Source organism: Pogona vitticeps, chromosome 2 (genome assembly GCF_051106095.1).
Source record: "Pogona vitticeps strain Pit_001003342236 chromosome 2, PviZW2.1, whole genome shotgun sequence".
Taxonomy (NCBI): domain Eukaryota; kingdom Metazoa; phylum Chordata; class Lepidosauria; order Squamata; family Agamidae; genus Pogona; species Pogona vitticeps.
Genome location: NC_135784.1, coordinates 132,171,489 through 132,189,477, shown reverse-complemented (window position 1 = coordinate 132,189,477; position 17,989 = coordinate 132,171,489). Strand labels below are relative to the sequence as shown.

Sequence of the window (17,989 nt, the reverse complement as noted above, 5' to 3'; positions counted from 1 at the left end):
TACAGTCCTAATGTAAAAGCATATCTGAAAATCTAGTGCAAACCATTCTGAGATTTCTTCTGAATCGAAATAATATAGATATCAATGTAATAAATAAATAAAAACAATGTGTTACAAGCAGTGAATAGAAAGGGGCAACATTCACTGTGCTGGAGTTGTTTGTGGGTCATGGAATTGCAGTGGACCCTTGACTTACAGACGGCTTGACTTACAGACTTTTTGAGTTACAGACTTCTCTGGCCGCAAAATTTAGGTTTGACTTGCAGACTGAGATTTGACTTACAGACCAGAAAAAACCAAAATGGAACAAAAATGGCCTGTTACGGGATTAATCGGTTTTCAATGCACTGTAGGTCAATGGAGACTTGACTTACAGACTTTTTGACTTGAGAACCGCCTTCCAATATGGATTAAGTTCTCAAGTCAAGACCCCACTGTATCCTGATGTGGCTTGAGACACTTCAGTACACTTTCTCACATGTCATCATGCCATGTTCCCTATTTGAATTCCATGTCTTTCTTTCTTTCTTTCTTTCTTTCTTTCTTTCTTTCTTTCTTTCTTTCTTTCTTTCTTTCTTTCTTTCTTTCTTCCTTCCTTCCTTCCTTCCTTCCTTCCTTCCTTCCTTCCTTCCTTCCTTCCTTCCTTCCTTCCTTCCTTCCTTCCTTCCTTCCTTCCTCCCTCCCTCCCTCCCTCCCTCCCTCCCTTCCTTCCTTCCCTTCCTCCCTCCCTCCCTCCCTCCCTCCCTCCCTTGAGAACTGTGTGCAGTATGGCTACAAGACTCACCTACACATCAGGCACTTGCAGCCACTGTGGCCTCTATCTGCCATATTGAGAGAACTACCCATCTTATTGGGTTCCTGTTACCGGTTGCTGCTTCAAGAATTACAAAATGGTAGTTAATGTACAAGAGCTTGGGTGATGTAGTAGATATTGTGCTGGACTAGACCTGCATTCACATCTCCACCTTGCCTTGGAAACTCAGTGGAGTGCAGTGTTGATAGTAGTAAAACTCCTTGAGTATTTCACATTCCTCAAAACCCTATTAGGATCACCACAAGTTTGATGTGATTTGACAGTACCTAGCATCCACATCTAATACAAAGGGGTTTGAGCAATCTAATGGGCAGTGTAAATACCTGGGAGTTCCTGGTATGTTGTCTGCAGCCATTTGCCTTGTGTGAAGGGCCTCATGATTCTAGTATTGTGCAACGTCACTTCCTGTGCAAAAAATACTTCATATTTACTGTTGTTGTCTCATTACGTTCAGCCTTCTTCTGACAACTCAATACATCTCTCAGTGGTGTCGAACTGTGGCCCTCCAGATGTTCTTGGCCTTCAACTCCCAGAAATCCTGGCCAGCAGAGGTGGTGGTGAAGGCTTCTAGGAGTTGTAATCCAAGAACATCTGGAGGGCCACAGTTCGACACCACTGCGTGTACTTGATCTAGGAGGAATGATGTGCTTGACTGCTGAAAGAATTTGCTGAACTCACCCAGTACTGCCTAGGTGCAGAGTTTCTTAGCAATCCTGAATCACACACGCACACGAGAGTTATAGTACTATGCTTTTTCAGACTAGACATGCCTTTCCTGAAATCCTGGTACAGTATTCCTTCTCAGAGGAAGGTCTGACAGACAACCCAGACAAACAGTTCCTCCTATTTTTCCTGTATGGAAAGTGTAAGGCAGGAAATATTTACTGACAAGACGCTTTGGAGTTCTGATTATGGGACATATGAAAAATGGATGTGTCAGTTTAAGGATACATTTACTGAGAATCCAAGGTCTCACTGGTCTTACAAACTAATCCTGCTGCTTATTGCTCTGTAGTGCCATGACTTGGAAGCTGTGTTGACACAAAGGAAAGAGAAGGGAAAATACTACTTTCTATACAATACAACACTATCTGGGCAATGTCCATATTGTATGATTGTGTCTTCCCCACTAAGCCAGTTTTATTGTGTTAGGCTCCAAGTGGGAGACTATAATTCCCACGACCAGTGGTCATGTAGGCTGAGGATCCTGGGACTTATGATTCCAAAAGCAACTTTTCCAAGTTCTGAATATATGTAACAAAGCTTTGTCTGTTCTATTCTGTAGAAAATCAGCTTCACAAGAGGCCCGTTATGAGGACGGATGTCCAGGTTAGAAGTGGTTGCTAAACTTTTTCCCCACCAGCTGGTTTTCTGCTTCCCCTTCCTCCCTTAAAGCTGTTCCCCTTGGAATCCCAAGTGTCTCCTTGCCTGCAACTTCAGCCTGGTGTGTGAAGGAAAGATGTGAGGAAAAGGGGAGATCAGAGCAGGAGAGGGCAGTTGGGAAATGCATTAAGCATAATCTTTCCTCTCACAGTAGACCCTTTCATATTTGCTCCCCATCCCTGAAAAAGTTATCACTATGGCTGCAATCTGCATAGTGTGTATAGTTAGTTTGCTCCAGAGACCCAATTAGAAGTTGCTAAGATGCCACCTGCCTGGCTTGCTTTTGTAGTCCATTCTGCTAGCAAACAGAGAAGTGACTTCTCATCTATCACCTTGAAATCATGTCTAATGCTTCCAATAAGAAAAGAAAACATTTCCAATAAGAAAAGATTTTTTTCCCCTTTCTTTATATACATGAGAAATGTATATACTAAATGAAGTCTCCTTGTTGCCCCACCTCACTTGCATTAGGGGCATCTGTCCTGTCTGTCCTGTCTGTATGCCCCAGACATGCGACTGGGTCCAGAAATTGGGATGTCAGTGTTTCAGGTATCAAGGGAATATAATCTCCTTTGCTGGAAAGCAGAAGGGAGTGCAAGCGCAGCAGACTGCATACAGAACTGCAGTGCAGGGCCTCGAGACCAATTAAATGACATTAATTACCTTTTTGATATAGCCTCCAGCTTTTTGAAATCCGACCACCACCCTCAACATGCACTGGCGCACACACTACCTTCAGATGCTTCAAAGGAACAACCTGTCTGATGCCCCGGACAGGTTGAAGTCTCTTGAGTTCTAGGGGCTCAATTATATCTTTGAGCTCAGCCCACTGCCTATAATCCTAATGTGGGGGGCACTGACCTTTTCAAGTCTCACAAAGCATTGCTGAAATGAAGGCAGATGACAACCAGAGAGAGAGAGAGAGAAAGCAAATGAACCAAAGGGCAGAACAGGAAACTGCAAAATATGGGAATTTTTTGCCTTTCTGTACGAGGGGTTTCATTCTTACTTCCTTTACATAATTTATTGACTTGGATATTAATACTAATTGTGTGAAAGAACAGGGAAATCATATTCTAATTTTAACAATCTGGTTGGGATCATTCATGTCCTTTACTATGGAAATTTTGGTGCCAAACTATATGAGTTTGCCATCTTAAATCAGGACTTTGTACATTTTTAAGATAATGATAACAGCATCTGTAAAAGGGGAAGTCAGAATGGGCTATAGCTGTATTGCAGGAAATCTATTAAAATTCTGATCCCCTATCTGTTTTCCTAATTACAACAACTTCCTAGTTCCTATATGTGCCACAGGGGTACTTAGCAGATACTTTTATAATGCCCCATCATGAAAAGCAGGTGGCATACAGTATTTGAATGTTTTATTCTATAGACAGTATAGTAATGAAAGATGGAGGTGGTGATTTTGATGAGGAATGCAGCAAAGGAGAAAGAATCAAATCCCATGGACTGTAGACCCTATATCATTTATCATATCTAGAAGTAGATTTCTAGCCCTTTCCAGTTTTCAGTGTTTGTGTGGGCATGTGTGTATGTGTGTTCTGGCATGTTTTGCAGCTTATGAGATGCTGGAGGGCTCCAGTGACAGAAAGTTAATTCCCAGACCCACCAAACATATCCTCTCCTGCCCTAGTGTCATAACTGTGATCCATCCTCCCTTCCCCATTGGTTCCTGGTAACATGAGAGAAAAATACTGTATTAAGGTTCTGCTTATAAATCCCCCACTTTATTTTTTACTTTGCCCTTAATTATAGAAATATGAACACACACATATTTGTTAAATATGTATGGTGCTTTTTTACCAAATGATGCTCAACGTGGCTAGCAGTAATTTATAAAATAAGTCGCAGATAAAAAAAACTAGTAAGTCTAAAATCAATAAAATCTGTAAAACTGTAGACCGCATGGCAGTATTTACAAGTGGCAGCAATAGCTATTGGGCGAGCTATTTGAATACAGGAGATTTGTTGGAGAAGGACACTGGAGAAAAAGTTAGCTTCCTCTTGGCAAGGAATTCTAAACAGTGGGGGAAGTGACTGAGAAAACCATCTCTTGGCTTTCTAGCAGACATTCTTTTAAATTTAACAATTTATAATAAATATGTGCCACCAAGTCACTCCCAACAAATGATTCTTTCCAGGGTTTCTTGGGAGAGAGTAATTAGAAGGGGTTTACCATTCTCTAGTCTTGTGGGTGCCTTGGGACTGTGCAGCTTGCTCCAGGCCACATAGGCTGGCTCTTCTCCCAAGAGCTGCAGTGGGGAACCCCTGACCTCTAGTACCACAGGCGGCAGGTACTCCAACTCACTGAGCTATCCAACCAGCTTCTTTTAAATTTATCATTTATTTATCACATATCTATTGCAGCTTTCCATTTATAATAGTGTTCAAGTCACAAACTGATTCCAGATATTGGCAGAAGAATAAAGCACCCTCTCTTAATGATTGTAAAACTCAGCCAGGCTCGTGTAGGAGGGTATAGTCTTTCATGTAGCTAAGAACAGATGTCTGTTTTATCATAACCTCGTCATTTTATAATTTTATTGTATTTTGATTTCCGCTGTTGTTAGCCAGCCTGAGTTGTATGTAAATAAGAGAAGGGCAACATTTTTACAGACATGCACATGGATCCACAACTTTTTTAGGGCCAGTTTAGAGGGTGCAATGGGCAACCTCGGGGGGAAAGGGTCTCAGTTGATAGAAACAGTTCCCTCCAGAGGAAGACATTACAGGAATATCACTGCCCCTTTTTGAATTTGTTAGCAAGCTCTTAACCAGGGGTGGGTAACTTTGGAGGGTCCAGAGGGCAATTTTATAACCTTGGGACCCGCTGGGGACTGCACAAGCCCCCCCAAAAACATAAAATAAAAATAAAAATGAAATTTAAATTTTGCTGAAAGTCCACTTCCGGCTTCACTTTTTTTGGGTTAGGTTTTTGTGTGGAGGTTTGAAAGATCTTGTACCTCTTTTCATTAGAAAACCACCTTCCAGGAATAGAAAATAACTTTTTGGCAGGGAGGAGAAATCATTTTGATAGGGGCTGTCAAAACAGCCTTAGGGGGGCATATTTAGTCTTGGGTTCTACTTTGCCCATCTCTTCTCTAAATTAAAAAAATGCTAGACTTGGTGAAGGAACACTTACAGACTTTTAAAACACCACTATGTTCTTCTGAAACTGAAAAATGTGTTTATATTCCTCCTCCTTACAAAAAGAACTTACAGGAGTACTTCAAGGACATTTCAGTTTTAACAGCAGATGTGTATGTGTGTGTGTGTGTGTGTGTGTGTGAGAGAGAGAGAGAGAGAGAGAGGGGGGGGGGTAGCGTTTTTTAAACTTACCTGGTCTTTAGTATGAAAGAGAATTTGGCTGAGTTAAAATGCAAAATTGCACTAATTGCTTTTGTTGGAAAGAACATTAATTACTTTCAGAAACACAATTAGTTGAAGGGAACAGTTGCTTCCATTTTAAGTACTACTTTCAGTCAAAGAAAAGATAGATTTGCATAGGAAAATTCTGGTTACTGATACAAATGTCACCTCTTCATGAGTATTTACCAATTCAGAACCCCTATGGGCCTCCCCAAGATAGGATGGAAAGAGATATAAAGGTGATTATCATCACCATCATGTTCTTCCAGATTGTGTGCTGACAAAGAGTGACAGCACACAGCAGCTGCTTATGAAGGCAGGCAGACCTTGTGGAGACCGAGAGGGACTCTTGTATTGGCCTCAATCTAGCTCATGCCAGGAACTATTAAAAGTGATCTAAACAAGGCAGAATCCCTGCTTTATCTAAGAAGCTAATCTTTCCTTTTCTTGGTACAGTACAGATAAATAAGGGAGATGGGCCACAGCCCTTCATCCTGGAACAAGATGACATAAAAATATCAAGTGCAAAGAAGAATAGAGTGGAAGCAAGCTCACCAGTATGTTTTTTAATTCCATATTGTCTCCAACCATAAGAGAAGGTGGCATCTTTCACTATCTGAAATCAAACTTGCCAGAAAGAGCTTAGGGTAAATCATAAAAAGTCATTTGAACAAGGTCTAAATTTGCTTTGGTTGATTTTTATTTTGACTTCACAGAAGCAGGTGTAGTGACAGATTCCAGATCCAAATTCCTGCATGTTATAAGACAAATAATGTATAGAGAAAAACAAGGAAATGGCCCTTCATGCACATCTATTAAACTACTAAAGACTATCAGATCCCTCTCTCTGGCTGGTCTTTTGATGGGAGATTCTATGGAAACATTACTATAAACTGCCTTACTATAAGCCGCCCAGAGTAGTCAGTTGACTAAATGGGCGGGGTATAAATTCAATAAATAAATAAATAAACTGCTTCAGGTCTCCCAAGGGAAGCACAAAGTATGAATACAGTAGTTGATATTGCCTATTTCTTGACCATGAATCCCAATGAGATCTGAATCTCTCTCTCTCTCTCTCTCTCCCTCTCAATCTCTGGAAAAAAAAATCCCCTTTAACAGAGCTGGACAGATATGCACATTTGTAAAATAATGACTGTCCTTGTTGTTTCACTTATCAAACTTTATGTGGCATAATTGCAGCTTTTGTTCCCCTTCAAATCTAATTGTCAATCAAAATGAAAAATGTCATAATTTAGGTCTATCCTGATCTGACAAGGAAGCTCAAATGGCCTTTAAAGTGAAGAGAAATTTAGTCCTGTTATGATAGAAAATGGCTCCAGACCTGAGAGAATATGTTTGTGTCAGTGAATTGAAAAGAACAGCTCCAAAGCCATTCCAATTGGTACCATGGCTGTTTGTGCTATAACTACCCTTCACAGTCAAGTGATCAAAATCAAGTTGAAGTCCTGTTTTTGGTTAGAAACTATGGCACATATAATCGTGAGCTGGAGCTATTATTGACAGGGCTTCACCATTAAATAGATATCATTGCCGTTTAGTTATGTGTGACCAGTTGGGCCAATCTGCCGCATTGTGACATTGTGAGAGGTTATAATCCCTAATGTTGCTGGACTTCAACTGCCCTCATCTTTGGCCATAGGCTAATGGATATAAGAGTCCAACAACATTTGGAGAGCCAGAAGTCCTAACTTTCACTACTAATTCATTTGTATACAATTTGTAAAGGTGAACTTGCTCACAAAATCTTTCTCCTCTATCTAGAGATAGGGATCATTCCCACCACATTCAGACACCTTGTGTAGGGAGAGGAGGTTGCAAATGAGGAATTGGGAGATAAGCAAAAAAACCAGAATCAGGCCTTCATCTAGTCAAAAAATAAAATATCTGGAGGGTTAAGTGTTCCCAACTTCTAAGGAAGTAGGGATTGGAGGAAAAAGCAGGAGACCAGGAAGAGAGAATGCAGAGGCCAGAAAAGGCAGCTGGCGAAAACATGAGGGTTAAGTTGCCAACAGAAGGTCCGGATGTAGGGGTGGTTGGGCAAGAAAGAGTAGAAGAGGGTATGTCAAAAGGAAAGTCAAAAATGTAAGAGAATAGGCAACAACATTGTAATAGGTACAACTTGGTCTCTGGCAATTCTTTCTTAGGATAGGAAAAGCTTGTCAAATAATCTGTCATTCTTGTTCAGAAATAACATGCAGGCCTTCATGGAATTGCTGGACAGTGCAGTGGTTTAGGTGTGTGGCCGCAGAGCCCGAGGTTAGGAGTATGCTTCCCTACTGGGCCTCCTTGACAGGGGCTGGACTTGATGATCCATAGGGGCCTTTCCAACTCTGCAGTTCTAAGATGATGATGATGATTAATATTTTCATCATTATTAAGGATATAAACCAAGACTCTCCACTGATTTCTTCATGGTTGATCTCCAACTTATATGCAGTTTCCTGAACACAGCAATTATACATTTATCTGTAGCTCTTCTAATCTGGATTTCCCATTATGCTAGGGGTAGCCATCACCACAGTTGCACCTCTTCTTGTCCAAATCGAAGTGTTCCAAGAGTAGGTAGGAAAACCTATTCCACTCCAGTGTCTGCAGAGAGTTCTGACTGACTGAAGGAAACAATGAAATCCAAATGTACAAGAGAAGACACTTTCCCTCCAACTTATTTGGGGTTATTGTTATAGTGTGTTGTCAGGGTGTATACACAAATTTCATATCTCACTCACTCACTCACTCACTCACTCACTCACTCACTCACTCACTCACTCACTCACTCACTCACTCACTCACTATCCTTTCTCTTTTTATCTCAAGCCCTAGGAAATTATCCAAGGCATGATAACACTGTAACAAGAATATTTATTTTTTTTAGCTGCCTCCCCAATAACTGGAGGGCTGACAAAACTCATACATTTGGTCTGGTTTAATGTTTTGCTTTCTTCAATATGAAATCCAGAACAGAGGCCATCAAATTATCATGATCCTTAAAAATTGTTTAGCAGTCTTTAAAAATGTACCTTTCTCTGTACCATATTGTTGTTGCAGTGGTAAAACTGAACCCACCCACCCCCAGTACCTATGGCTCTGAGCACCTTAAGAAAAAGGTGACATGTACATATGTTATACACAGCAAAAGGAAATAAAAGGTATCTTCTCTTTGCAATGGCTACTTTTAAAACTGTTGCTCTGCTCTGAGAATATGTATCTTCCTCTCTTTTGAGCTTGCTTATGGCTGTGCACATTTACTTTCTTTCTCAGATTCCTTAATGTGTTCCCTCTTCTTTTCACACATTATATGATTGCAAAGTGCCCTTAATAGATTTTCTGAAAGAAGGCACAGTAAAGCAAATAAGATTGTTTGTGGCCTAATTTTTTGTTTTGTTTTACTTAACCACATGAGTGGTGGGATGATCAAATAAATACCAGAGGTACAGAAAGGGGAAACTGAAATGGAGAGACATAGAAAGAAAGCTTTCTTGAGACATTTGAGCAAACATTGAAGGATGTTTACATAGAAGAATACTAAAAACCAGAAGAACCGCTTGCTTGAGTGGGGTAAAGGTGCATCTACCATGTTTCCCCCAAAATAAGACAGGGTCTTATATTAAGTTTTGCTGCAAAAGAACACATTAGGGCTTGTTTTCAGGAGACGTTTTATTTTACAGTCAATGTTATCTTCTGGTTGCCATACAATGCTGCACAGTGGCGGAGGGTGAGGGTTCACTTAACTAGGGCTTATTTTGGGGGTAGGGCTTATATTACGAGCATCCTGAAAAATCATACTAGGGCTTATTTTCAAGTTAGGTTTTATTTTCAGGGAAACAGGGCAGTGTCTTGTCCATAACCAGCTTTAGTGGCACATGCTAGAGAAAACACATAGGCCAAAACTAAACTCCCCAGAAAAACCTGATTGAATCTATAGCAACTCCATATCACGCAGCAGCAAGCTGTACAGTACAGCAGTTCAAAATAGTGTCCAATTCAGTTCTTCTCTGAACTCACAAATAAGGCATGCTGGGGCTGCTACCCTTTAATATTTCTTTTAGTCGTTCTCTAGCTTCCAGACTAAGTGAGGGGCTCACTTTGATATGGGGAGGCTATCTTGAGCCATAGGCTCCCATAAAAGAGTTTCCATTGTGATTATGACAAGTCAGTTCATTAAGACACTTCTTCCCTACAGCAGCCTTCCCCAAGCTTGCTCTGTCCAAAGGTGTTAAGACTATGACTCCCAGAATCTCAACCCCAGCTGGCTTTTTGAGCATGTCCTTTTAACATTTCCACCTATGAATGCTAATTGCTGTCACAGTTGCTCTCTTTGGCCAGAAATATCTTTTTTGGACGAGGCAGTAAGGAGGCAGGGGAATCTGTGGCCATGACACTTTCCCTGATCTTTACCATGTATTATTACAAGAGCTAACCAAACATCCAGGAAATTACATGCCCTCTTAGGTCCGTGTGTATCAAAGAGTGAGGACAGCTCAGGAGCCCTGAGAGATGAATCCTATGGTCTTGCTTTGTCTCTGGTATTTGTTTTGCATTCATATGGATTTCTTTTAACAGCATAGCTTTCCCAGTGTGCAGTACTGATTTCTTTATGAGACAACAACTTTGTGAAATGGCAAATAGTTTGAATGCAGAATGACTCCGTCTAAACTCCAGATACAGTACCTCCAGTTTGAAAAGATTGCTGACAGAAGACCACAGAAGTAAACCTTTGCCTTAGGTTAGAGGTGGCAAACTATGACGCACCACATGTTTTTACAATTCTGTCTTCCAACAGTCATGGCCAGTATAGCCAGTGGTGAGGAAGTTTGCATTCAAAAACATCTGGAGGGCTACTGTTGCCCGTCCCTGCCTTAGCCTTTAGAGACCTGCTGTCACTCCAAGTTGACAATGCTGAAATACAAAGGCTAATATAGTTTGAAGACATCGTAATGTGCAAAATACTTTCCCTGAGATTCTGAACAGAAGGTTTTGTGGCAGTATACAGTAATGCATTTTTAGCCAGGAATGGGCCAAGTGGGGGACCATGAGCTAAAAAAAAAGGATACAGTCATGAGTGGCCATACATTATTCTTCTTCACAACTGTTGTTTCCTAACAGCAACAAAGTCTGCAGATGCCAAAGTGCAATATTACAGATGAAGGGCGGAAAAATATTTTGTGTGAGTGCTTTCCTAAGGTTTTCTGCATGGAAATTTAAATAAAATAAGATAAATGCAGGCACAGGAGAAAATATTAATAGATTAACAAATACATTTACAGATAATATGCATCTTTAAAAATATATATGTATTTCAGGTATTTACTCTGAAAGGCATTCTGTGTTCTTTGTATACCTGACAACATTCTGAATACATCTCTTTACATGAGTAAACTATTTCAGCCTAAAAACAATAAATTATAGGTCTGCGGCATTTAATCTAAAGGAATAATTACTGTCATCAAACATACCATGAGCACACTTGCATTTAGATGGAAGTACTATTTTTCCAGATGTTTATTTCATTTGTTTATTTACCATTTCTATAACATTTGACTAGAATCTAACATCTCTGCCACCAAAACCAGCACTTGATACAAAATGAAGAATAACAAAAATGTTAAAACAAACCATTTTACACTTTTAGAGATCAGCCATCCTGGCTTGTGGCATGTAGTAGAATTTCTTTTTTTATTATTTAACTATAACATAAATATAAACATAAAATACATAAACCAAAATACAAATTAACTGTATTCCCCACCATCATAGATGAGACCTCTTGCAATAATCTTCTTCCTCCATCTATATTCTATTATTTTTTTTAACTCTCATTTCTTAACCTTTAAATTACAAGTTAGCTATATTCCATATTTCATTATACCAGTCATCCATTCAAAATTCAGATTTAGATTTCCATTGCCTAGCTTTTATTAATCCAGCTGCTGTTAATAAATTGGTACTCAATTCTTTAGTCATCTTTTTTTTAAAATTTATACCCCACCCCTCTAGACCATGTCTACTCGGGGTGGCTTACAACATAAAATAAATCAATATAAAATATATATAATCATAAAAATACAATTGCTATATTAATTAAGACAATTAATTTAAGAAAGGATTACCAAGATGGGGTAGGATAAGGAAAGAAAAAATAAAAAGACTTAGCTGACTGGAGGGAAGGCCTGCCTAAATAGCCAAGTTTTTAACTGTCTTTTAAAAACACCCAGCGAGGGTGCCAGCCGAATTTCTGTTGGAAGGGCGTTCCACAGCCGAGGGGCTACAGCTGAGAAGGCCCGGTTTCTAGTTTTTTCCTTCCGAGCCTCTCTCGGCGTCAGGCCCCTCAGCCATCCCTGCTGGCTATGGCGGGTGATTCGGGTAGATCTGGGTGGGAGAAGACGATCTGCCAAATATTGAGGAATATCTTATCATATTCCACATTCTCAAATATTGATAACAAAGCTATCTGTGAATTAAATTCTTTATCTTTTTCATATGTCATTTAGTTCTTTAAAGATTAGTTTCCAAAATCTTTGTATTTTTTCACATTCCCACCACATATGAAAGTATGTACCAATTTTCTTCTCACATTTCCAACAGACATTCAGATAACTAGCGTTACTTTTATTTAATCTTGTTGGTGTTAAATACCATCTTAAGCCCAATTTTTTTAAAAAATTCTCTTATTCTTACTGACGTAAATCTTAAAATCCTCATTTCCCAAATCTTCTTCCATTCTTCCTCATTTATTCTTTTCCCAAAATCGTGTTCCCACACTAACTTCTATCCTTCTTTCTCACTTTCTTCTTCTTCTGTCAAGCAGGAATCCCTAAATTTTACTCACTGTACTCTTTACTGAATCAGTAATCTAAATATCTTCATATGATAATAGAAATTGTTCATACTTCATGTATTTTCTACCTTTGTTATATTTCTTTATCAATTCATTAGTCCATCTTTCCAATTGCATTTAATTCAACCATGAAATATTCGTATTCTGATGGATTTGTTTCATCTGATCTTTCAATCTCATTTTATACAACAAGTCTTTCAATCTAATCACTTTTTTTCTTTAAATAATTCCACATATACTTTCATATTGACAGGAAAATTCTCTATTTCAGTCACTTATCCTAGTGGAGAGTTAAATGGACATAAATTCTTTCTATATTTATACCATATGTTTAACATTGTCTTTAAAAACGGGTTATTAATTTCACTTATTTTATATTTCTTGACCATACCATATAGGTATTTTTCAATATCTACCTGTAATTCTGATGATTCCATTTTCCACCAAATTAACCTTTCTGGGTTATAAATAATTTCTCCAATAAACCTTAACCGATTAGCCAAATATAATAATGCTTTATATTTGGTAAACCTATGCCACCTTTTTTTGGTTTTATACCAAATCTTTTTATTTATTCTGGCTATCTTCCTTTCATTACAATATTTGTTAATCATTCCTTGCCAAAATTTAAAATCATTCTCTGTTAACTGTATTGGTAACATTCTAAATAAAAAAATTACTTTTTGGTAAAATTTTCATTTTTATCAGTGCACTCCTTCCAAACCAAGAAAGTTTTAAATTACAGTGGTGCCTTGCATTATGATGTTAATTCGTTCCAGCGAAATCGCTGTAGAACAAAAACATCATAAATCGAAATGAAAAAGCCCATAGAACGCATTAAAATCTGTTTAATGCGTTTCGATGGGCTTAAACCTCACCGTCCAGCGAAGATCCTCCATAGGGTGGCCATTTTCGCTGCCTGTCTTGTGAGGAATCCGTCCCTAAACACAGCGGGGAGCCATTTTATTTATCTGGTGGCCATTTTGGAATCGCCAATCAGCTGTTGGAAAATCGTTGTTTTGCAAAGAATCGGTTCTCGAAGCAGGGAACCGATCATCGCAAAGTGAAATTCTCCCATAGGAAACATCGTTTTGTGATCGCATAAGCAATCACAAAAAGTTCATCGTAATGCGATTTCATCGTTAAACGAAGCGATCGTAATGCGAGGCACCACTGTATTGTATTCCTGTAATTTCTTTTTAATTTCTTCTTTTAATTTATTATAATTATGTTCCTATATTTTGTGAATGTCTTTTGCGAAGTCTATACCTAAATATTTAACTGATTTGCATATCTTAAAGTCATATTTATCAGCAAACCTTTCTTGTTCTAATTTATTATGATTAAACAACATTATTTCAGATTTTTGCCAATTTACACATAATCCAGTTATTTTTCCAATTTTATCCAAATGAGTTTTAATTCTATCTATATTTTCCAACAGATTTTTCACTGTCAATAGGGAATCATCAGCAAACAAATTAATCTTTATTTTATTATTTTCACCCATATCTTCAATTAAATTGTCATTCCTTATTACATTTGCTAGCATTTCAATAATCAAATAAAACAGAGAAAGAGGGCAACCATGTCTAGTGCCTTGGCCTAGAGCTATCTGTTCTGCCATCCCATCATTAACTATTACTGTACTGCAGAAGTATTCTCCACAAATAATTGATCTATTGTCCCCCTAAATTTCTTTCCAAAACCCCAGCCCTTTAAAAGAATCTTTACTGTTGGTCATTCTACAGAATCAAATGCCTTGAAAATATCGAATGATAAAATATCTGTTTTTGATTTAGCTTTCTCTATAATATATATAATATTCAAAACCCTCCTAGTTAAAATTTTCCATTTGCCTTCCATTTAAAAACCCATTCTGATTCTCTTTCATATATTTTGTAATAAACTTGTTCATTCTATTCACCAGTATTGCAGTGAATATCTTTGCATTTTGGTTTAATAATGAAATAGGTCTATACAAACTTGGGTCTGTTAAATCTTTATTAGGTTTTGGGATAAAAGTTATTAATGAATGTTTCCAACAGTCTAGTATTTTCTCTCCTTCCAATATCTCATTATAAAGTATTTTTAACTTAGGGATCAGTATTGACTTAAAAGCTTTATAACATTCTGATCCCATTCCATCAAAACCTGGAGTTTTACCATTTTTTAGTTTATTAATAACTGTGGGTTAATAACTTCTGACCCTGTGCTGCAGGGTCAGAAGACCAGCAGTCATAAGATCGAATCCACATGACGGAGTGAGCTCCCATCACTTGTCCCAGCTCCTGCCAACCTAGCAGTTCGAAAGCATGTAAATGCAAGTAGATAAATAGGTACCACCTCGGTGTGAATATAATGGCTTTCCATGTCTAGTCGCGCTCGTCATGTGACCATGGAAACTTTCTTCAGACAAACGCTGGCTCTATGGCTTAGAAATAGGGATGAGCACTGCCCCCTAGAGTCAGACACGAATGGACTAAATGTCAAGGGGAACATTTACCTTTACCTTATAATATCTTCATCCTTTATCTCTTTTTCTAATTCTCTTTCATCATTCTCTAATTGTTTGCTCTTAATATTTTCTTTTATATATTTTTCTATATCTTCTTTCAATGTACTATTAGCGTTATATAAAATTTTGATAGAGTTCTTGTAGTATCTTTAACTTTTCCTTCATTAGACTACAATTCTTTCCTGTTTCATCTTTAATCACTCCAATTGTATTTTTTGATCTTTTAGTTTGAGCTATTCTAGCTAAAAGCTTTGAATTTTTATTACTATATTCAAAAAAATACTCTTTGCAAATATCAAATCCCTCTGGACCTTTTCTAACTCTGTGCTTTCTAACTCCTTCCTTTTAGCTTGAATCTCTAATAATTTTTATTATCTCTATAAAGTATTTACGTTCTAAATCTTTTAATGATTCTTCTAATTTTTATATTTTTTTCTCTCAATATTTTTATTCTACAGGATTCTCTTATAGCAGTTCCTCTCATAACTGATTTCATAGGTCCCATAACACTCCTATTTTACTTCCACCTGCTTCATTAATTGACAATATTTCCAACCATTCTTTCTTAACTCTATCCACTACATCTGTATGCTGAAAAATATTGGAATCTATTGGATTCACGAAGGCTTTCAATGGCTTCGCGAAGGCTTTCATTGGAATCTATTCTCCATCTTTTTGCTTCTTTATACTCCTTCCTAAATTACATCTCCATCAATGCATGATACATTATTTTTATCACATTAATATTTGTATCTACTACCTTTGAAATAAAATTTTGCAATATAAACATAAAATCTATTCTTGAATAATTATTATGTACAGAGGAATAATACATAAAACTTTTTTCATTCCCCTTCAGTTCTCTCCATATATCTTTTAAATCCGTAGTTTTCAACATCTTGCTCAAAAGCGTACTTATTTTAGTCAACTCATCTTTTTACATACAGATTTATCCTTTACCTTATCCAAAACCATGTTAAAATCTCCTGCCATAATCACATACAGTGGTGCCTCACTTAACGAAGATAATCTATTCCAGGAAAATTGCTGTTAAGAGAAAACATCGTAAAGTGAAATAAAAAAACCCATTGAAATGCATTGAAACCCGTTCAATGCATTCTATTGGGGGTAAAAACTCATTGTCCAGTGAAGATCCTCCATACGGCGGCCATTTTCGCTGCCTGTATAGCGAGGAATCCGTCCCTAAACACAGCAGGGAGTCATTTTAACTACCAGGTGTCCATTTTGAAACCGCCGATCAGTTGTTAGAAAAACATCGTTTTGTGAAGAATTGGTTCCCGAAGCAGGGAACTGATCATTGGAAAGCGAAATTCCCCCATTTAGACCATCGTTTTGTGATCGCAATTGCGATCGCAAAAAGATCATCATAAACTGGATTTGCCGTAATGCGGGGCAATCGTAAAGCGAGGCACCACTGTATCCCTTTCGAACCTTCTCCATCTCTTTAATCAGATTTTTATAAAATTCTCCTTGATTCATATTCAGTGCACAAACATTTACTAATGCATAATCCTCTTCCGCCATTTGACCCTGTATTTCCAAATATCTACCATTGCTATCTTTTACTACTTCTTTTACCGCAAATTCACAATGTTTAGATATCAATGTCGCTAAACCTTTGGATTTGCAAGTCCCAAATCCTTTTTCATAAATGTGTATATTTTATAATTTCAGTTCATTAACTCCATCCTTTGATTGATGAGTCTCTTGTAAATAAATAATGTCAACCTTGTTTTTCTTCAATAGTGATTCTATTCTCTTTCTCTTTGTTACAGACCCTAGGCCTTTCACATTTAAAGTAGCTACCTTATGTTTTTCCCCATATCTGTTCCATAATCTGATTTTTATTCAGTCCCGTTGTGTATCCCACAAAACAAAAACAAAAACACCCTAAAAAAACAAATCCACCTACATCTCTAGCTAATCTTGTATCCCTAACTTCCCTCTCTACATATAAATTCTTTTCCTCCCTCCCATTTTCCCGTGTCTCATTAAAGTTTGACGCGAGCTCTGGGAAGGAGGGAGATGCCACCTTAATGCCTTCCCCTCTTTCATTTAACATATTTGTTTCTATTTATGTCCTTATCCCTTAACCTTTCTTCCCACTTCTTCAACCTCAAAAGAAACAAACAAAACAAAACAAAAACCCACAGAAGAAAACAAAAACCCACAGAAGAAAAAAGACTGTGTTAATAAAAAGAAAAAGAAGGGAAAAAGGAAAAATAAATAAATAAATAAAAATTCCATGTTAAAAAGGAAGATAAAAAAGAGGGGGGAGGGGGGAGTTGTCAAGCATCCGATAACATCCAATGGTTTCTTCCAATCGAGATATCTTTCTCTTTCAAATTTCCACTCCTTGCAGGCCTACTTGCTTGTAACTTGGCCGCCTGCATCTTCTTGCCAAAGCCCCCACGCAATCAGCAAATCCTTGCTTTCTTCAAAATAGTAGATTTTGAAAAGGACGCCATCCTTCCATATTTTTAAAAAGATAGGTTGACCCCAGTTGTATTTTCTACCATTCTTGATTAGAACTGAAGTGATGGTTTCATCGTTTTCCTCCACTGTATAGATTAATTGCTTAAATCCTGGTACATCTGAACTGGGTTCGATCTATATACCAGCAGTTATGGTTTTTCTTTAACGACCTTAAGAAATTGCTCTTTCTTGACGTAGTTGAAAAATTTCAGTATTATAGGTCTTGATCTCTGATGCTTCTGGGATTCCCAACAAAATGTATTTTGTCTGTATCTTCTTCTGCCAGATGTTGGGAATTCATAATAGAATTAATCTAGGCCGCCACTTCCTGCTTAAGATCAGTTCCTTTTTGATGTTCAGAATTCATTATTTTGATGTTGTTACGTCTTGAGTTATCTTCCAGATAGATAACTTTCTTTTGCAAATCATCTATCTTCTGATGTTACACCTTCGTTTTCCCTTGGAAGTCTTCCAATTGTTGAACTCAGCCCTCCATTTTCTCCAAACTTGCCTTCATGCTCTGCATTTC

The 17,989-nt window shown here is 37.8% G+C and overlaps 1 protein-coding gene across 21 annotated transcripts in view; it reads right to left on the bottom strand.

Annotated features, from left to right (window-relative positions):
* The window catches only part of TNRC6C (trinucleotide repeat containing adaptor 6C), a 599,421-nt gene that overhangs the window by 306,269 nt on the left and 275,163 nt on the right, over positions 1-17,989 (bottom strand). The window lies entirely within an intron of this gene.